The following is a 19,388-nucleotide window of genomic DNA, read 5'->3' as shown; positions in this document are numbered from 1 at the left end:
GTGAAACAGAGCTTTTGGGGTGGAAGGGGGGTGGGGAGTGGGTACCTGATTTGACGGGTACCTGCTTCCACTTCTGGACGCCTTAGGTGATCGGAAGCAGGAGTTCTCCTTTCCCCTCTCCCTCCCAAAGTCTTAGTCCTAGAAGACTTCAGGACCAGTCAGAGGGCTAGCGCATGCGCAGTGGGCACCCGGCTGTGAAGCCGCAAACTGTCACAGCTGGGTGGCCATAGTAAAGATGCTGGCGCCACAAAGGGAGGATACAAGAGAAACCAACTGGGATGAGTGCACCGCTGGATTTGGAACAGGTGAGTGTGTGTTTATTAAGTCAGCAGCTACAGTTTTTGAAGCGGCTAACTTTTAATAAACGCAAAAGTCAGGTTTTCATTGCTGTCCTCGTTAGGATGAGTTACTCTGTATTTTGTCACTATAACTGAAAATCCAAAAGTTTGACTTGTCACCAGATTAGGAATGACAAACTTATATAGTGAAATATAATAGCTGCGCTCAACCAGAAGGTGAAATTAGTCCTAAACTGTGCAATAAATTGTATGCAAACAAAAATTTGTGAATATTAAATTATCAATAGCCCGAGTGATTGGTGCTAATTGGTATGATCCAAAAACATACATGATAAATATACATAAATCAATATAGTGCAAATGATACGTGATATGTCAAATCAGTCCCAGCAAAAAAACTGAAATGGAAAAAACCACAACAAACAGTCCAGAATGGTACAAGGCTGGAAAATCCTAGAAAGGTGCTTCTTCCGACAATAGAAACCTCCACCAAAACCAAGGCCAACCATTGGTACAGGCTGCTTACCAGATGAGGTGGACCCCTAAATTATAAGGGGTCAGTAAAAGCCTTTTTCATATGTAAATAACAGGATATATGGTTGGTTTCTGCAGTAATCATCCAGCCAGATCCTATATCAGAGGAAGGGGTGTTGGGCGCTTGTGCCAGAAGGGTGGACACCGGTGTAAGACAGCCAGATGGTCAGGGGCTGTAACGGACCAGACTTCACTAGTATTGCTGTTGTTCAGGGCAGCTCTGGCAGGCAAAAAACGGAAAATCCCGCTGGCAACAGAAGAGGAAAAACAGGCGCCGCTGAATGTAGCAACAAATTTATTACATGACAATAAGTAGTAGCTCACATCATAGTATTCTCAAGTCCATGTTCAATAGTGTAAATGCTTCCTGTATTCAATCCTCCGTGTCCTGGCTGGCCCGCGGCTGGGAGATGACGATGCAGGAAGCTTCACAGAGGAGCTGGTTAGAGCGGAAGCTGCGGTGGACCGCAAGCTCACCGGAAGTGACGTAACGCGTTTCGGAGCATGCGCACTTAGCTCCTTCATCAGACGTAAACAGAAACTATCCACAGGGGCGGTTATATGGGGACATGCACCAGAAATTTACTATGGTGAATGTCAAAAGGGCTATAAAACAAAGGCAGAAATTGCCATAATGCTATACACTCTAATGGCTTTGAATAAGATAAAGATTACACATATGATATTAAAATGTACATCGAGTTGTGATTAAAGGAAAATGCTTAAAAACAAGCTGCTTAAGCACAAAGTACAGGCGGTCCCCGGGTTACAAACATCCGACTTACAAACGACTCCTACTTACAAACAAGCAAATGTACTGTCGATGCAGCACCTATTCCCTGCGCTCTGAGTGGTGCAATCCTCTTATCCAACCTGACTGTAGGCTTGTAGATGAGAACGGATGACACGGCAACTTGATAATACTTCAGCCTTTCAGCCCCTCGCTGGACCAGGGTGGTCCAGAAAACACTGTAAACGACAACAAACACAAGGGCGCACCGGCCTAGTGCATTATCTCTTAGACAGGTTTATTAAAATTATAGATTAAAAATACTCACAAACAAGTTTCTTTATAAAAAGCACATCAAATAGATATAAAATCCTCAGCAACAAGATCGGGATTAGATCGTCCCCTGAAGCTGTACAGGCTTACGCGTTTCGAGGCAGCGCCTCTTCTTAAGAGCCTCTGAGTGCCTCCACTGAAGCTTTATCACCAATCCTTGTTTCCACAACAACCCAAATTTTTCAAAATCCAGTTGTCATAGGGACAGAAAGTGAGGTGAAATCTTCTGAACAGGGATACAGACAGCCAAACAAATGGTACAGGGTTATGACCCTTCCCTATGCTATCCAAAAGACTTAAAAATGATTCTTTTGGCTGGAGCTAAATCTAAAAAATGTACGTGTTTTGACTTACAAACAAATTCGACTTAAGAACAAGCCAACAGACCCTATGTTGTTTGTAACCCGGGGATTGCCTGTACTTAAAAACAACACATGTCTAAAAATGAATATGTGCGGAGTGTCCCTAATACTAAATGCATAAATTATGTGGATGACAAATGGAAAGTAAATAAAAATAAAAATAAGAATAAAAATAAAGCTAAAAAATAAAAAATAAAATAGAAATAGAAATAAAAATAATAAAAATAAAGATAAGAATAAAAGTAAAAATAGAGATTACTCATAATGGTGAGAATGAGTAAAAAAGGGGGAAAGCCGGATAAACAAAAAAATGGAGGACAAATTAAAATGGAGATAGAACAATGTCCATATGTTACTTAAAATTGGATAATACTCAGTCAAAGTTTTTAAAAATGTAAAAAATGTAAAAGATGTAGATGACTCACAGAATGGTATTGATGTCTAATTCTTCGTTGAGTCCCCCGGGTGAGCGGACATTAAGGGCATATATCCAATATGTTTCCCTTTGGCAGAGTCGCTTGAACCTCTCTGCTTCCGGGGGACCCTTAGGAATGGACTCTATCACCCAGACACCTAAGCCACAGGTCGACTTGGCATGATGGTGAAGGAAATGTCTAGGGACGCTATGTATATCTTTACCTTCTTGGATATAGCGTTTATGTTGGCCAAAGCGTGCTCGCAGCGCCCGTATGGTTCTGCCAACAGTGCAGACCACACGGGCACACCAAGCAATACACTACAAAATCCGAAGAGCAGGTATGAAACTCATTTATCCCATACCTGATCCCCTTGACAACAAATTCTTTTTGGCCATGTTTGACAAATTGGCAAGTCAGGCATAACTGTTTTCGGCATTGATACATACCAGTGATGTTGAAAAAGGAAAGAGACGGGGAAAGAAACATTTTGGATTGAAGTTTACTAGGGGCAATCTTTTGTTTTAATACTGGGTGTCTTCCTATATGAAAAAGTAGGTTTTGTGGGTAGTTGTGATTTTAGATGGGGATCCTGGAGCAACAACGACCAATGTTTGTTACTACTCGTTCCATCTGCCGTTGGTGATTATGGAACGGTGTGGTGAATCTCATATGTACATTATCATCCTTTAACCTGGTCTTTTTTGTAGCCTGAGGTGCAATGTACTGAGAGTAAGCTTGTTCAATGAGATCCCCGGGATAACCCTTTTCCAAGAACTTGGTCTTGAGAGCTTCTCCCTGTTGTTCATAATCGGAAATCTTAGGGCAATTGTGCCTCAATCTACAAAATTGACTTTTGGGGATATTCAGGCAACGTGGATGGTGGCAACTCTGATAGTGTAGCAGGGAATTTCCCGCTGTGGGTTTAGTATAATTTTTTGATAACACTTGTCGATTCTCATGATATAGGTCTAGATCCAAGAAAGCCAGATGGTCTGGATCAACTACAGATGTAGACAAAGAGGTTATTCGGGTTCAGTGCTTTATCCTGGGTGCTGCCATCATCCCTCTATGAAATGTAGAACAAAATAGGTTCCCCTAGGGGTGGGATTTTTAAGGCAGAAACCAGGTCTTGAGTCGTTCAAAAATTGCTTTTATTACAACAAGTAATTGACATAACAAAATGTGACATATGACAAAACCACATGGAACAGTATAAAAAAGAGAAAGAACATGGTCATAAATACGTCTTGGCAGAGGAGAACTGTCTGAGATGGCTGGAGAGGACCAGACGCGTTTTGGTTTTGCCTTTTTCAATAGTCCAGTGATGAGAGCCAAATCTCAGACTAGGAAATGCAAAAGATGGTAATTAGCACTCCAAAGTTGACATTCATAAGAGTACATGTTATTACAGTAGTGGAAAAAGAGAAATATAAGTTTACAAACAAGTATTACACATAGTATTTGCTTTGTCAATACGTAAGAACAAAGAAGTCAATGGAGTGTCAGTGTAAATGCATACCTAGATGGACTGTACTCTTGAGGATAAATCGTAACTGACCATGTGGAGAGTTAAAATCCTATCGGAGTGTGGGCACATAGTGCCAGGAGGCCGCCATTTCAACTGTACTTGTTTGTAGTTGTCTAGTGCGATGGATTTGTTGGGGGAATCACCCAAAAATTCAAGTTTGCTGAGTAGAAAACAAGAAAGCGGAGGGGGGAACAGAAAAGGACCCCCATACAGCGGTCCCACAGTTTTTCGGTCCCTGATCACCACAAGGATCCCATACAGGAGAAGGTCCGCAAACTGGGGTGTCTATATAGGAGAATGAAGAAAAAGTATTGCACTGGATAGGAACGGTGTATGGCGAAAGTAGCAGAATCTATTCGGCTATTTACTATTACGGTAAATAATACCAGCCACTTTGAAACATTCTGCTACTTTCAGTCGCTTTGGATAAGTCTCTTTGAGCTTGCCATATCTTACCACTGGGATTTTTGCCCATTGCTTCTTGAAAAACTGCTCCAGCTCCTTCAAGTTGGACGGTATGTGCTTTTGAACAGCAATCTTTAAGTCTGACCACAGATTTTCAATTTGATTGAGGTCTGGGCTTTGACTAGGCCATTCCAACACATTTTTTTATGTTTCCCCTTAAACCACTAACGTGTTGCTTTAGCAGTGTGTTTGGGGTCATTGTCCTGCTGGAAGGTGAACCTCCGTCCTAGTCTCAAATCACGCACAGAGTGGTACAGGTTTTGCTCAAGAAAATCCCTGTATTTAGCACAATCCATCTTTCCCTCAACTCTGACCAGTTTCCCAGTCCCGGCTGTTGAAAAACATCCCCACAGCATGAGGCTGCCACCGCGTTTCACTTGTGGGGATGGTATTCTTTGGGTGATGTGTTGGGTTTGCGACAGACATAGCGTTTTCTTTGATTGCCGAAAAGTTTAATTTTAGTCTTATCAGACCAGAGCACCTTCCTTTATACATTTTGGGAGTCTCCCACATGCCTTTTCACAAACTCAAAATGTGCCATTTTGTTTTTTGCTGAAAGTAATGGCTTTTTTCTGGCCACTTTGCGATAAAGCCCAACTCTATGGAGGATACGGCTTATTGTCCTCCCATTTACAGATACTCCATTCTTTGCTGTGGAACTCTGCAGCTCTTCCATGATTACATTAGGTCTCTGTGCTGCCTCTCTGAATAATGCCCTCCCTGCCCGGTCCGTGAGTTTTGGTGGGCGGGTCTCTTGGCAGGTTTGCTGTTATGTCATGTTCTTTCCATTTGGTTATGATAGATTTGATGGTGCTCCTGGGGATCATCAAATATTTGGATATTTTTTTTTTTATAACCTAACCCTGACTTGTACTTCTCAACAACATTGTCCCTTACTTGTTGGGAGAGTTCCTTGGTCTTCATGGCAGTGTTTAGTTGGTTAGTGGTGCCCCTTGCTTAGGTGTTGCAGCCTCTGGGGCCTTTGAAAAAAGGTTTGCATATGTAATGACCAATCATGTGATCCTTAGATTGCACACAGGTGGACATCATTTCACTAATTATGTGACTTCTGAAGGTAATTGGTTGCACCAGAGCTTTTTATTGGCTTCATAACAAAGGGGGTGAATACATACGCACATGCCAATTTTCTGTTTTCTATTTCTAAAAAATAGTTTTATATATTTTTCTTATTTCACTTCACCAACTTAGACTATTGTGTTCTGATCCATCACATAAATTCAGATTAACAAAACATTGAATTTAAGGCTGTAATGTAACAAAATAGGTAAAAAAGTCAAGGGGGTGAAAACTTTTGCAAGGCACTGTATCGCCAAGGTACTGTAAGTAAGTATTAGATGTAATCTCTCAAACCTCTGGCTGTCTGTGCCCCATTAATCTCCAAGGTGAGGTGAAATGTCATCAACAGATTAGGACTCTTGGGGCTAATTTTTAAACATAAATATCTGGGCACTCCCTTTCCTTGAATTTACTGGAAACCTTTTCCCTTCTGTTAAGGCACCCCCCTCCTCATTCCAACAAAGGTACTGTTCCAGAAATAGAACTCTAGACTGTTCTTGTGATTTGGACAGTGTAATATCTTCAAGATGGCCATTCTGTGAGAATTCGTGCACCTTTTGTCTGTAAATGGAGTTTTCCAAATTTTATGTGACCATTGAAAAGGCCTAAGCTCAGTAGAGATCCCCTGTCAGCTATTGGGGGTCTAGTGATGCCTAACCTAACAAAACACCATAACAGTTGCCACTTTGTCCTGTTGGTTCATTATTGTAGACATGACAGCCATATGCAACGGGTGTCTTTGGAACAAGCTTTCTATCGGCTACCTCTGTGCCATCTCTCCTGGTGTCCTGCACCCATGCTGGCTGCCTTAAAAACCCACCTGTTGATATGGACCTTCCATGCAACTTTGCTCCCTTGTGTTTAAAAGATACATTTCTCTTTAAAGCGGAAGTAAACCCATAGTTTTAACAGTTTCAAAAACGGTTACATTTAAATGCTGGGAATGTAACTGTCACATTGGATGTGCTTTCATTCCAACTTTCCAATGGCTGGTGTCATAATTGATCACATTTGCAGCACCATGGCAGTTGAAGATTAAGAGGCCAAGATGGCAGCTTCCTTGGCTGAAAACGATAGGAGGGTTTTCTTCCACTTTGAAAATATTTCATCAATACAGTAGTTGGTAAGGTTGAATATAAACACCAGTTTGCTTATCTCAATATAGTATACGGGGTAAACTCTGTGCTTAGAAGTATCTGCAAGGAGCAGCCAGCATGAAGATCCCGGATATCAAATCCACAAAAATGTGTACAAAAATGCAGTGCTTTAAAAGAATAAACCTAGAAAAAAAATGTACAAATATAAATAAAATTGAATATTAAACGAATATATTGCTATAAAGTGTCCATAAATAAATAATATGCTCAAGAAACACTGACTAAAAAGTGCTATAAAAAGAGTCCATATTCCCAAGTCTCTGTGCAGTAGGAATGAATAAGTTCATTTCAAAACCAGGCAAATTCATCAGTATTTGTGTTACACTGTGTAAATACACAAACACAAAACCTTTTACAGACTGTGTTTTCACTTTGTGTGCACAGAGAATACAACTCCCCATGATATCTGCTATGACAAAATGCGTTGGGTTGGACCAGCAGAAGTGATGTCATTGCGCATGAATAATACAAAGTGCTCTGTGATTTGCCAGGAGGAGAGAAAGGGTGGGCACAGCAGCTGCATGCGACTCTGCAGCAGCAGCTGAGACCAGAATGTCCAGTGCTGGAGCGCCTGAAATTTAGTGGTAGCTATGGTCTCGGCACTCGGTAAAAATGTGAACTTGTCTCTTTAATTTTTAACTGACAAGGTGTCATGCACTTTGTTGGACTTGGTCGTTGTAAACCCTTACGTATACCCAGTGAAGTGACTATCTTCAGGTGATACCTTTGCCTACATAAGTTGTATCTATTTATCTGCAGTAATCTCTTTACATCCTTTCAGTCCAGAATTTATAAAACTTGTCTGAGTTGCCAGAAAAAAGGGGGTCGGAGACCTGACGTTGCACTCTGCAGAGCTCAGTGAGGAGAGTTCTGAGAGCTGATTGGAAGGAAGGCACACACCCCTTCACACAGGATCACTGCTGGGGGTGTCATTCAGTTGGAGATCCCTCACTGTCACCTTTATTTCTCTTGGTGACAGGAACACTTGTGACTTCTACCGATTGCACGGTAATGATGCCGCAGACAGAATTTATACTTGATGCTCTTAAAGCGGGGCTCCAGGCTCCTTCACAAAAAATTAGGTCAGCAGCTACAAATACTGTAGCAGCTGAATTTTGATATTAGGACACTTTCCTGTCCACGAATCCAGTGGTTTCCTCACACAAGCTGGTTTTTCATTTGGCTCTCGGGTGCTGCCGCTGCCATCTCATGTAAGGGGAGCCAGCAGTAAAGCCTTGTGGCTTAATAGTCCATTTCCTACTGCGCATGCGCTGCACTTTGTAAATGGCCCAACGACGGGGAAGGAGGAGAGTGGCCGAGCTTCCAGATGAGTTTGCTTTGCCTCCCCAAAAGGTGGCAAATGTGGCAGCGGGGGGAAGGCATAAAAACGGAGCTTCCCCTTTTGGGTTGAGCTCCCCTTTAATTGTAAATGGGGGGCAGTGGTTTGGAAAGTAGATCAGTTGTGGTCATTGTAAAGCTTAACTCGAAATAAAGGACGCAGTTTAATGTCCTGAAGTCATTAATCATTAAAGCGGAGTTCCAGCCATTCACTCACCTGTCCAACGGTCCAGCGATGTGGCCGCCCGAAGCCTCAATCCTCTCCCTCGGCGCCGGCATCACTGCTGTGGGCACCCGGCTGTGACAGTTTGCGGCTTCACAGCCGGGTACCCACTGCGCATGTGCGAGTCGCGCTGCGCGTCTTGATTGGCCGGCAATCTTCTGGGACCTCTGACGTGTCCCAGAAGATTGCAGGGAGGGAGGGGGAGAGGAGAACTTCCGTTCAGGGCGCCACGGCGCTCCGAGCGGAAGTGGGAGCGGGTACTTGTCAAAACTAGGTACCCGCTCCCCCCCCAAAAAAAATGACATGCCAAATGTGGCATGTCAGGGGGTCAGGACTCCCTAAAGCGGAAGTTCCACTTTTGGGTGGAACTCCGCTTTAAATGTATTTTTGAAAATGCAAGCAGCCTCTTGCAATCTCTATACAGCAAAGCTCAAGAGTGGGGATAGTGTTAGCAGCACAAGGAGCCAGTCAGGTGTGTTGCAATGCCTATGCGCTATCGAGTAACTGGTAGGAGGAGAAAGAGTGACACAGAAATTAGCTCATTAGTCTAATAAATGTTAACAATAATTGTTCGCTACCCCTGTGAATAATAAACCTATATCGAATAAACCCTAAATAGTATAAAAAACAATTAGTAGTGGAACTGCTGCTATCACCTAAATGTGTTCCTACTTCCTAAATAATAAACCATAAAATTTTGTGACAGCGCTGTTCAAATTTAACATCTAAATGAAAAAAGTGACTAAATAAATAAACTTTATCCAAAAATTGAGTTGCAGTGTAAAGGAAACATCTTAAATAAGAAAGTGCAATCCAAATTAAGCAATTCCTAAAGTGCAAAAACAAAAGTGCTGCAAAATTCAACGTCTCTAAGCTATTAAAGTGCTTATGTTAAAAAACTTCTTAAATGGCTTGGAAGTGCAATCCACAAATAAAAATAAAAAAACCTCAAAGTGCAAAAATCTAGTCAATTAAGGTGCACGTGTGACTCGCTCGGTATTTGTCCTCTCCTTTAAGCTCGTACTCAGATTACCAGGTGAAGTGCCTACTCGCCTCAATTGTAGACCCGCCACTGGGGGGGCGGCAAAAAATGAAAGTACTCTCTGGCATCCAATCTCTAAATAGCTCCACACCCCTTAGCAGTGCTCCAGAATGACATAATCCCAGCTTCATACATTACAGTAACATTTATTAAAAGGAAAAAATAGCATATAAACACACTTCCAGCAGTATTCCAATAGGTAGCATCAAACCTGCCTACCAGATCTACATCACATCAGATCAGACGTGGCTTCAACTGGAGGAGAAAAAAAAACCTTGTTGAAGCCACGTGGGATGTGGTGTAACACGTTAGAGGTAACAAGCAGTGGGCAGGTTTGATGCTACATATTGGAAAGCGTTATGGGGCTGAGGGTGCTGCTGCACGAAGATTTTTTTTTTTTTACCTTTTATGTATAGAATGCATTAAGGTAAAAAACCGTGTGCCTTTTTACAACCACTTTAAGTGCTGTACATTATATTTGGTGTATGCAGTGCTACAAGAGATTGTTAGAAATTGATTTGCTATAGGGTGAGGATTGTAGACTGAGGACATGAGTGAAGAAATCAGAGACTGGGAGGCTACTAGAAATCGCTATATCAAACCAAGCCAGTTACCAAGCTGTGCAGGAGCTTTGAGCTGCCAATGTACTTACTGCAGTATGGTGCACATGATGCAGATTCACAAGGAAGCCAAGGAACACTTGTACTATTCCTAATAGGCTGATCCGGTCTGAGTAAGTTATTTGGCAGGGGAAACCACTACTGACTGTATGGAGGTGACCAGATGCTAAGTACCATAGGGATGCTACTTGTTTTCTGGGAGATTTAGACTGGAAGCTGGAAATAACATTGATGCAAGGCTAAAGGATGTTTTCACTGTCTACTGTAGGCATATCCCCCCCCCCCCTCCACAGGGGTCAAAAGTATGAAACCTACAGAGAGCAGATATTAGGTGTATGAATTAGTCCTGGAACTGGCCGCTATTGCTGATATTTTTGTGACGTCGTTCTGCCTTCTTAGGCCGCCTCCCTCGCCTTGGACAGCCTCGTCTGGAGTCGGGACTAGTCTCGCGGGAGTGTATCACAGCCATACACCCACCCACAGCAGCCCGGTGACAGCCACCCACATCACAGGCCCTGTACCAGCAAGCCAGCCAGCCAGCCACCCACAGGCCCTGTGCCAGCCACCCACGGGCCCTGTGCCAGCCACCCACGGGCCCTGTACCAGCCGGCCAGCCACCCACGGGCCCTGTACCAGCCGGCCAGCCACCCACGGGCCCTGTACCAGCCGGCCAGCCACCCACGGGCCCTGTACCAGCCGGCCAGCCACCCACGGGCCCTGTACCAGCCGGCCAGCCACCCACGGGCCCTGTACCAGCCGGCCAGCCACCCACGGGCCCTGTACCAGCCAGCCACCACAGGGTGCCAGACAGCCGTCCACAGGCTCTGTATCAGCCAGCCACCCACAACCCCTGTGCCAGCCGGCCACCCACCACAGGGGGCAGACAGCCGGCCACCCACCACGGGGCAGACAGCCGGCCACCCACAGTCAGCCACCCACGGGCCCTGTACCAGCCAGCCACCCACGGGCCCTGTACCAGCCAGCCACCCACGGGCCCTGTACCAGCCAGCCAGCCACCCACGGGCCCTGTACCAGCCAGCCACCCACGGGCCCTGTACCAGCCAGCCAGCCACCCACGGGCCCTGTACCAGCCAGCCAGCCACCCACGGGCCCTGTAACAGCCAGCCACCACAGGGTGCCAGACAGCCGTCCACAGGCTCTGTATCAGCCAGCCACCCACAACCCCTGTGCCAGCCGGCCACCCACCACAGGGGGCAGATAGCCGGCCACCCACCACAGGGGGCAGACAGCCGGCCACCCACAGTCAGGGTGCCAGACAGCCGGCCTACCACAGGCCCTGTACCAGCCGTCCACAGGCCCTGTATCAGCCAGCCACCCACAGCCCCTGTGCCAGCCAGCCAGCCACCAACCACAGGGTGTCAGCCAGCCACCAACCACAGGGTGTCAGCCACCCACCCACCACAGGGTGTCAGTCAGCCAGCCACCCACCCACCACAGGGTGCCAGACAGCCAGCCACCCACCCACCACAGGGTGCCACCCACCACAGGGTGCCACCCACCACACGGTGCCAGCCATTAAGCATTAAATAAAAAATAACATGTTCAGTACCAGATTTGTGTCAAAAATTTCTTCTTTTATTTTTCAAAACTTTAAATGTACAAAATAGGGCTGGGCGATAAATCGATTTAATCGATTTATCGATTTTTTTTGGTTTGAAAAGTTTTTTTTTTTTTTATAAACTCAAGTTTTTTGTACAACACTAGCCACCGAACTCCCCACCGCCGCGCCTGGATGTGACGTCAGCTGCGGGGCGGGCGGTGCGTCTGTACAGCCCGGGGCTGCGGCGCGCTGTGATAGGTACAGTCTCCCCGGCCTGGATGTGACGTCAGCTGCGGGGCGGGCGGTGCGTCTGTACAGGCCGGGGCTGCTGCGCGCTGTGATGCCGCAGCTGACGTCACATCCAGGCCGGGGAGACTGTACCACAGCGGTACAGCCCCCCCCAGGCCGTGACCCATCTACAGCGTCAGCCGCCCCCCCAGGCCGTGACCCATCTACAGCGTCGGCCGCCCCCTCTACTGTGTCGGCCGCCCCCTCTACTGCATCAGTGGTCCCCAGCCGCCCCCTCTAGTATTACATGTAATATTGTGACCCCATTGATGACACAGGAGGACTGAAGCCAAGGCCCATGTACATTGACAACAATTCTTCTTGTTAAATTACAAATAAAAAGTCCACCGACCATGACAATTCTGACTTTGGAGGCATTTCACTTTAACAGTCAGGTATCTTTGGTGATGTACAGAGGTGTCAGGAGCAGTACACGAGGTTGTGTTCAATCTGCAGATCACACAATCTCTGATACACCTGATAAATCCTGATACACATCAGATTAAAACAATAAATCATTAAATGTATCACAGCGCGCCGCAGCCCCGGCCTGTACAGTAGCACCGCCCGCCCCGCAGCTGACGTCACATCCAGGCGCGGCGGTGAGGAGTTCGATGGCTAGTATTGTACAAAAAACTCGAGTTTAAAAAAAAAAAAAAAAAAACGTTTCAAACCAAACGTTACTGGGGACTGGAGTTCTGTTCCTGTGGACTAGGAGCTGGTTGAACTGGAGCCCAGGGCAGGCCCAGGGTGTGTGTAGTTACGCAGGGGCTGGCTGCACAAGGCAGAAAAAACTCAAATTTTTGAAAAAAAAAATAGTTACTTTCAAACAAGTCAAATTAAAAAAGGTGGCCGGTTACTGTGGACTCGTTCTCTGGACTGTCACTGTACCTATCACAGCGCAGCCCCTGTACAGACGCACTGCCCGCAGCTGACGTCACAACATCCAGGCGCGGCGGTGGTCCGTCAGAGTCAGACACACATATACAGCGATTCTCCTTCTCCTCAGTCCTCCCTCCAGACTCTGCAGTCATTTTTTAAGTGCATTGGAAAAAAAATCGAAAATCGAATCGAAACTCGAATTTTTCTTTAAAAATTAAAGATTTTTTTTTTTTAGGCAAAATCGCCCAGCCCTAGTACAAAATATCGGCCAGTACCGATACGTTGTGAACAAAATATCGGTATCGGCCCTGAAAAAACCATATTGGTCTATCCCTAGTATGAATGTACAAAATGCATATGTCAGGAGAGTGTATTATACTGAGTGCAGGGGTCAGTACTGGGTAATGCACAGAGTTCAGGGGTCAGGAGTGGGTAATATGTGGGGTAAGTGCAGGGGTCAAGAATATGTAAAGTACAGAGTGCAACGGTTAGGGGGTAATGAACAGGCAAAGGCAGTGCATGGGGGTGTACGCATGCTGCAGCTGCCATGCTTTACATCGTGGTTATCACCTGTCAAATGCCCTCTGAAAAGTGATCCACTACAGATCACTCTTCAGAGGGCGAAAAGAGTTCACTAGTCCAGAGCTTTTGAGCAGTTTGGCCTCCTTCAGATGTGCGGTGTTAATAAAAAGAGCAGGTTTTACTGCCCACCCAAACTGTCACAATACACCTGGACGGTGCTGTATAAATGTTTCTTTAAATGCTGTATAAATGTTTAACTCTGGGTTCAGAGTTTGGCAAGTGGCACAGCTTGTCAATCTCGCCTCTTGAGTTCAATGGGGCCACACCAAGGCTGTGTGCATTGCATGCACTGCAATAAGGAGCCAGGGTTAAGAGCCAGTTTACACCAACGCCACTGGTTTGCAGTAGGATGAAGGTGGTGCCAATGCATTGAACATGGTCACAGTGACATTTCAATAAAGCGTTTTTTACCCCAATACTTTTATGAGAAAGTATCCTTTGCTCTTTGTATTGCTTCCTTTGTGTGAAATCCCTGGTGTTCCTGCTAGTCCCCTTGCTTTCCTATTAAAAACAGACCACACTAAGCAGGAGAGCACATCGTGGTCGGTTCTCTAGCTATGTGGGAACTTTGTGTGCTCTCCTCTAATGATCAGATTTGTCCTGACACGCCCCCATTCACTGGGAGGCACAGTGAGCTGCTGCCCCCCCCCCCCAGCTCTTATGCAGCTGAGAACAGAGGTAATGTAATCACTTCTAAAAAAAAAAAAAAGGGGGGGAAAAAGGTATTTCTTTCTTTTTTTGTATCTATACAAAAATGTTTTGTCTTTTATTTCTATTTTAACCAGTTCTGGACTGGAAGGATTTGCCCCCTCAATGACTTGGCCATTTTTTGCGATTCGGCACTGTGTTAGTTTAACGGAAAATTGCGCGGTTGTGTGCCACTGTACCAAAATAAAATTGAAGTCTTTTTTTCCCCCCTCAAATAGAGCTTTCTTTTGGTGGTATTTGATCACCTGTGCGATATTTTTTTTTGCGCTATAAAAAAAAAGTAACAATTCTGAAAAAAAGAAATATATTTTTTTTTCACATTCTGCTATATAACATTCCCAAAAAAATTAAAAAATCAAAAGTTTTCATCCTTTTAGGCCAATTTTGTATTCTGCTACATGTTTTTGGTAAAAAAAAAAAAAAAAAAAGTCAGTAAGCGTATTATGATTGGTTTACGCAAAAGTTATCGTGTCTAAATACTAGGGGAATGATTTGTCATTTTTATAAATTTTTTAATAGTAATGGCGGCGATCTCTTATTTTTTATTTTTCTTCTCTCTTGCGGGACTGCAACATTGCGGCGGACAGATCGAACCCCTCGGACTGACATTTTTGACACTTTTGTGGAGACCAGTGATATTACTACAGTAATCAATGCTAAGAATATGCACTGTTACTGTAATGACACTGGCAGGGAAGGGGTTAACCTAGGGGTGATAAGAGTTAAATGTGAACCTAGGGGAGTGTTTTCTAACTGGGGGAGGGGGGACTTGTGAAATTATATAGAGACCTTGCGATCCTATATAGAAGGCTCACAGGCGCTCTGCGATCATTTCAGAGAGAACAACGGTCAGCTGTGTTTACAACAGCTGACCGTCCTCTCTCAGCGGGGAGAGATCGTGGGTGCACGGTGGCGATTGCGGCCGCCAGGCCCGTGGATTGGCATCCCCGCTGCCTAGTGGGGGTGGGAGCGTGCCGCCAGTACTTTTTTTTTTTTTTTTTTCTCTCTCTTCTCTTCTACTTTAGAAAGAACACTATGATAATTATGCAGTGAAGCACCCAAAGCTACATGTTTATGTGGTTTTAATAAATTGTGTGACTAAATTGGATCCACTATGTACATCAGTATTGATTCCACTGGCTATGTGGTTATTGTGGGTTTGTGGCTCAAAGTAGTAAAGCCAGAGGCAGACCAACAAGTAGGTCAACAATGACAGCCCCAATCTGATACCCTGTACAGGTCAATGTGAATTTGCATGGCTTGCCTACCCAATTTGCCATTTACAGAAACTGCATTACTACACTCCCACAATGCATTGAGGTCGGTGGTGGAATTCTGTCATTCAACTGCTCACCTCCCATTCACAGAATGCAGTGCATTTGTACAAATGTAAAAATATAGGAGTTATGTGAATGGCAGAGTGGGCAAAAAGCCAACTGTTAACTCTCACAGTGCTGAAAGACAGCTACTCGGGGCAGTATCCGACAGCTGTGAGGAAGCCCTGCAAGGAGGATTTTTAGCAGAAATGGCAACCTGCAGGTAACGTGTTTATACACCACTACACATAACTAATGTGTCTGGTGTTGTAACACCACCCCCCCCCCCCCCACCAAAAAATTTAAACCAGCTTTAGAAGAGAAGTGGCCAAAGCTTTTTATGAGAAGTGGCCAAAGCTTTTTATGACTATACTTGTCTTGTGGGTCATAGGAGTGCACTTGTGCTCTCCTGTGACCCAGAATCAGCCGTCAGTGGGCTAAAGCCTGCTGTCTGCTGACATCACAGAGCTGCTCCTCGAAGCCTGACCATATTGTGGGGATCCACCCAGATGCCTGATCAGCAGCTGGCTCAGCCTCTCAGCTCATGGCTGAGGGCTGAAGCCAGCTGATCCTGCCCCCTCTGCAGCACAGCTCTCCAGTAAGCGCTGAGCGATGACTGAAGTCACGGTTCTCTGCTCATAGGAGACCGACGGCTGAGCAATTGACAGTCAAGTGATCGCTCAGTTTTAGGTCTTCGAGTTGGTGTGGGGCAGCTGCAGTATCAGTCTGTTGCTGCAGCATGGAGGTGAGTATATATACACTGAACAAAATTATAAATGCAACACTTTTTTTTTGTTTTTGCCCCCATTTTCTATGTACACTAAAGGCCGATTTCTCTCAAATATTATTCACAAATCTGTCTAAATCTGTTTTAGTGAGCACTTCCCCTTTGCCGAGATAATCCATCCACCTCACATGTGTGGCATATCAAGATGCTGATTAGACAGCATGATTATTGCACAGGTGTGCCTTAGGCTGGCCACTATAAAAGGCCACTCTAAAATGTGCAGCTTTACTGTATTTGGGGGGGGTCCAAAAACCAGTCAGTATCTGGCGTGACTAGCATTTGCCTCACGCAGTGCAACACATCTCCTTCGCATAGAGTTGATCAGGTTGTTGATTGTGGCCTGTGGAATGTTGGTCCACTCCTCTTCAATGGCTGTGCGACGTTGCTGGATATTGTCAGGACCTGGAACACGCTGTCGTATATGCCGATCCAGAGCATCCCAAACATGCTCAATGGGTGACCTGTCTGGTGAGTATGCTGGCCATGCAAGAACTGGGGTGTTTTCAGCTTTCAGGAATTGGGTAGAGATCCTTGCAACATGGGGCCTTGCATGCTGCAACATGAGGTGATGGTCATGGATGAATGGCACAACAATGGGCTTTAGGATCTCATCACAGTATCTCTGTGTATTCAAAATGCCATCATTAAAATGCACCTGTGCTCGTTGTCCATAACATACGCCTGCCTATACCATAACCCCACCGCCACCATGGGCCGATTGATCTACAATGTTGACATTCGCAAACTGCTCTCACATGACGCCACACACACTGTCTGCCATCCTGCCCTGTACAGTAAAAACCGTGATTCATCCGTGAAGAGAACACCTCTCCAGAGTGCCAAATGCCATTGAATGTGAGCATTTGCCCACTCAAGTCGGTTACAACGACGAACTGCAGTCAGATCGAGACCCCCGATGAGGACGATAAGCATGCAGATGAGCTTCCCTGAAACGGTTTCTGACCGTTTGTGCAGAAATTCTTTTGGTTATGCAAACCGATTGCAGCTGTCCGGGTGGATGGTCTCAGGTGATCTTGGAGGTGAAGATGCTGGATGTGGAGGTCCTGGGCTGGTGTGGTTACACGTGGTCTGCGGCTGTGAGGCCGGCTGGATGTACTGCCAAATTATCTGAATTGCCTTTGGAGACGGCTTATGGTAGAGAAATGAACATTCAATTCACGGCCAACCGCTTTGGTGGACATTCCTGCAGTCAGCATGCGAATTGAACGTTCCCTCAAAACTTGCGACATCTGTGGCATTGTGCTGTGTGAAAAAACTGCACATTTTAGAGTGGCCTTTTATTGTGGCCAGCCTAAGGCACATCTGTGCAATAATCATGCTGTCTATCAGCATCTTGATATGCCACACCTGTGAGGTGGATGGATTATCTTGGCAAAGGAGAAGTGCTCGCTAAAACAGATTCAGACAGATTTGTGAACAATATTTGAGAGAAATAGGCCTTTTGTGTACATAGAAAAAATCCTAGATCATTAAAAATTAGCTTATGAAAAATGGGGGCAAAAACAAAAGTGTTGCGTTTTTTATAATTTTTGTTCAGTGTATATATGTTTTTTTTTTTTAAAACCCAAACTTCTCCTTTTAACCATGGTTTCCTATATATTGAATTTGCATGATCAATTTATATAGCGTGTGTTAGCTGACATGGGTGGCTTTAACCACTTTACCACTAGAGCATTTTGCTGTCTTACATCTGGGCCACTTTTTGCGATTCGACGCTGTGTGACTTTAACTGACAATTGCGCGGTCATGCGACGCCGTACCCAAACTAAATTTACGTCCTTTTTTCCCCCAAACGGAGCTTTCTTTTGGTGTTGTTTGATCACCTGTGCGACTTTTACTTTTTGCGCTATAAACAAAAAAAGAGCATTTATTTTGAAAAAATAACAATATTTTTAACATTTTTTTTTATATGAAATTCCCCCCCAAAAAAGATGTAAAAACCAATTTTTTTTTTAAATTTTTGGCCAATTTGTTTTCTGCTAAAAAAAAATCGCAATAAGCGTATTTTGATTGGTTTGCGCAAAAGTTATTGCGTTTACTAACTAAGGGAAAGATTTATTGATTTTTGTTGTTTTTTTTTTTTAACGCGTAATGGCGGCGATCTGCGATTTTTTTTTTTTTTTTTTTTTTTTTTTTTTTCTTGCGGGACTGTGACATTGCGGCTGACAGATCGGACCCTTGACTGACATTTTTGACACTTTTGGGGGTACCAGTGACATTACTGCAGTAATCTGTGCTATAAATATGCACTGTTACTGTAAAAATGACACTGGCAGGGAAGGGGTTAATTTTATTGGAGAGGGAGGGGTTAATGTATGCCTGGTGCTTCCTAAGTGTGGGGGGGGAGGTGACTGAGTGAGCCAGGGACAGATCGGATGTTCAGCTATGCTGAACACTCCGATCTGTCACTTAGGAGATCCGCCCGCTCTGTTTACACAGGCGGGCAGATCTCCAAACTAGATTCCCGACGATCGGGGCAGAGCAGCGGCGATCGCCGCCGCTCCTCCCCTGGCCTGACTCCCGCTGTGAATGAAAACAGCGGGAGCGTGCCTCCAGCGGCGCGCGAGCGCCGCCTGCAGGGGAGGAGTCTAGCGACGTAGGTCTACGTCGCTAGAAGATAACGAGCCACTGTGCCGCAGTAGCAGCACAGTGGCTAGTGCTAAAGTGGTTAATGTTCTTTACATCTCAATGTATGAATTATTCTTTTGCTGTCCATCTTAAATGTTAATAAATGATGTATGAATCAAACGCAGTAAATATTATACCAAAAGAACTTCATACAGGGTAGCATTCAGCTGATGAAATGACCTGACTTCTGAACAAGAGCTTCAGGCACACCCCACCCACACAGAGATGTAAGAGGCATAATTCATCCTCTCCAGCAAAGAGAAAATCATAATGGGGGTGCATTAAATCTACCCACATAAGCAAACAAATTGAGCTACTGCAGCATTTGTTATTTCTGTATAGCTCAAAGAGGACTACTTCAATTCTGATAAAATTGACTTGGCCATGATATAAGATATTTAGTGCAGCCTATTTGCATTCAGTGTCCTGCTTGTTGTGAATATTAATAAAAGAAAGGGACTTAAACATCAATGTAGAACACCACTCAG

General features: G+C 44.9%; 1 protein-coding gene across 3 annotated transcripts in view; it reads left to right on the top strand.

Moving 5' to 3' along the window:
- Nucleotides 1–19,388, top strand: part of HDAC4 (histone deacetylase 4) — a 666,648-nt gene that overhangs the window by 21,532 nt on the left and 625,728 nt on the right. The window lies entirely within an intron of this gene.

The sequence above is a fragment of the Pelophylax lessonae genome (genome assembly GCF_965119305.1).
Source record: "Pelophylax lessonae genome assembly, chromosome: 6".
NCBI classification, from domain to species: Eukaryota; Metazoa; Chordata; class Amphibia; order Anura; family Ranidae; genus Pelophylax; species Pelophylax lessonae.
Note: the sequence above shows the minus strand (reverse complement) of the source record. Positions and strands in the feature narration are given on the sequence as shown.